Below are 3,274 nucleotides of genomic sequence, written 5' to 3'. Positions count from 1 at the left end.
TCCTGTGATTTGCGACATAATCCACTTAACACCTTCATTAAAATTAATTAATTCTGCGGCACACACTTAACAAAATAATCATCAAAATCATTACGTGTCATTTACGAGTACAAGGTTTAAATATGCAAAAGCAGGAAAAAGAAAGCGTGAAAGGTTTTTGGTTGTGGTTGTAGTTGCGGTGGTGGTGACGGCGGCTGCCCTGCCGCATAGATCAGAATTTGTTACCAACGTCCACTGAAGGAAGGAAGTATGCTCAAGTGATTTTGAGACGGATGGCGGAAGCAACGGAGCAACATTGGTCGAAGAACTTAAATATATTAGGGCGGAACGTTGGGGAAGAAACAATTGCTTAATTTCAATAAAGATGAAGTCCAGTTCAGTGTACAGCTGACAAAAGCGAATACATGCATACTTATGCATTTGCATGTATGTAATTTAGGATTCGCGAATGGTAGGAAATTGTATTTTAAATAGTCAAAAAAACATCGACCCACACTAACGTGCGTATGTACATACCCAGCGGGAAAATGTGAATGTATTACCTTTTTCTACCACGAAAATATGCATCGCAATGTAAGACTATGTTCAAACAGGCCAATTAGCTGAGGCAATTAAGCTTTAAATTCAGTACTTTATTTTTTTTTTGACATTTCAATGCATTTTCAGTTGCGGGCAACTGGTCCAATACCTTGCCTCCTTTGTGAAGGGGCATACATATGATACAAAAAGGTGGTCAAAGTAACGCAACTGTAGTTGATTTCGCCAGATAGACGGAAAATATTTATTTTTAAACGTCAGATCGGAGAACTGGGAGGAAAGTAATTCACCTTTTCTACAACATAGTTTTGTCTCGCACTGCTCGAAGAGATTCTTTTCTTAGCCAAAATTTGTTTAATGTGAGTACAGAAGTTGATGTGGTATCGATAGGAATTGTTATCCTCCTATCTTCTTTATATAGAAGTACATACTTACTTTTTAGGTACATCTATCAACTTTCAGATACAGCTTTCCGTAAATTAGGTACAATTTTATAATTAAATTTTCTTTTTTGGTTGTTGTTGTTTCCGACAGGGTGGGTGTATGATCTATTATGGAACGAATTTCCGTCATCCCTTATCAAATTTGGTTTGGAGACAAACCGGTTTCGGCGTTGTGCCATCTTCAGTGTCATTTTTCGTTAAATTTTCCATCCCTGATGGAATATCAGCTGTAAAAGAGGGAGAGAAAGAAACAGCTGATTGCTCTTTGTTCAATAAACATACCTCCAAGTCCAAATTAAACATACATACCTAGCAGGGTTGCGTAGAGAATCTGAATTAATTATTAATTGGAAATTAATAATTTGAATTTTTGTATGATAAATTGGGTAAAAATTAAGGCTTAAATTGGTGAAAAGGTTCTTAATTGTCAATTAGGTGCCTGTTTGAACATAGTCTAAGCGAGCGGTAATGTGTAACCGAATAATTGAAGCCGTATCATTGAGATAACCGAATTGCTGCATTCTTAAGCCACAAACAAACCAAAAAAACTGGAAAAGAAATTGCGAGTATGTATGCATGTATTTTTTCCGTGTTTTCTCAATAGCTGCTGTGGCCGAGCGGATACGTGTTCGATCATCAACTTCTTGGTCACGGGGTCAAATCCTGTGGCACAGACGCTACTTCTTCTTTTGTATTTTTTTTTATTTTTCTATTTATAAATACTTTTATTACGCGACACGCGGTGTATTGCTTTCCTAGGATATCGCCGTGAGAAAAAGGAGACATTCTGGAATGTATAGCGCCTCAGGCCGATAAATTCTTGGGCACATGACTAAACATAACCATTTCCGACTGGGTACATACTACATAGTATTTATGTATGCATATGCATGCACATGCAAAGGAAATCCGTGTGATAAACACGTTGTTAATGCGATAAGCCATGTAATTTTGGTAGAATTCATTAACTCACCTAAAACTCGTGGCGAAGTAGGCAACAAACGGAATGCAAACCTATTTATAAAGATATTATAAAGGTAATAGAGAGACTATCCAAGTCGCAGTGTGAAAAGTTTATATTTAACCATTAAGTAATTTTTCTAAAAAATAGAATTTCATTGTTTAAATTGCATAGTACTCATATAACCAATTCTTCTTCTTATTAAGAGCTGTAATCGCCTAAGCGATTTTGGCCGCGTTCAACAAAGCCCGCTAGTCGTGCCTCTTCTGGGCCAACTGACGCCAAATGGAAATGCCAAGTGAAGTCCAATCCTTCTCCACTTAGCGGCTTTGAAGTCGACAAATAGGTGGTGAGTGTTGATCCCTTTCTCGCGGGTCTTTTCCAAGATTTTACGTAATGTGAATACCTGGTCTATGGTAGGTCAGGTCTAAACCCACACTTATAAGGCCCAATCAGTTCGTTGACAGTGGGCTTTCACACAACACGCTCGATAAGACCTTGTAACATTTGCTTGTGGATTGGCCAGAGCACACTTAAATTCCAGTCGCCGGGCATGCGTTCATCTGACCATATTCTGCATTAGAGTTGATGCATACATCTTATCAAGTCCTCGCCACCGTTCGGGTAATGGTTCAGTTGCATAGCAGAACTCAACGGTTAATCCGGTTCAAAACCGCTTAATGTCCCTGTTTATTTTACCCAAAATGCTTACCAGCTGGTTCATTCAGCTTAAATCGCACATGGATTTCCTTATTGTATGGGTATATGTATATAGGTAAACATGTGCATATGTATGGCATTTGCTAAAAATAAATTTTTATATATTTCATGCGTATATACATACCTATAAAACAGTAAAAGTAAATACATAGTACATATGAATGTATGTACATACATACAGACAAATGCGTCCTCGCATGCTGGAAAGATAAACACTTAAGAGCCTCCACCTTCACTATGGACAACTTGACCACGCGTCGACAATGCTGATTGTCTGTCCCGTCTGTATACTCAATTGCCAGGTAAGGTGAGGAACAAACATATACAAATATATATGTACATATATTCATATGTACCTACAGTTGCGTTCATAAAAATGCATGGTTATGGCGTTGGGACTCAACTCGTCAAGTCAGGCGTTGAACGGGTAGCAATGGCAAAGACTAAAGGTGCAGAAATGCTGCACGATATAATAACGACTCGATGTCCACAACGAGATGAAGTTGTGCCAAACTGAACGCGATACAAAATTGTCCATGTCCATTTAATTACGGTTAATGCATGCATGTAGAAGATCGAAGACGGAAAAGCCCTTGGTCAGACGGAATGCCTA

This window comes from Rhagoletis pomonella, unplaced genomic scaffold (genome assembly GCF_013731165.1).
Source record: "Rhagoletis pomonella isolate Grant_MI unplaced genomic scaffold, Rhpom_1.0 Rhpom_scaffold_00004, whole genome shotgun sequence".
NCBI lineage: Eukaryota > Metazoa > Arthropoda > Insecta > Diptera > Tephritidae > Rhagoletis > Rhagoletis pomonella.
The sequence above is the reverse complement of the archived record's forward strand: the minus strand, read 5'-3'. Positions refer to the sequence as shown.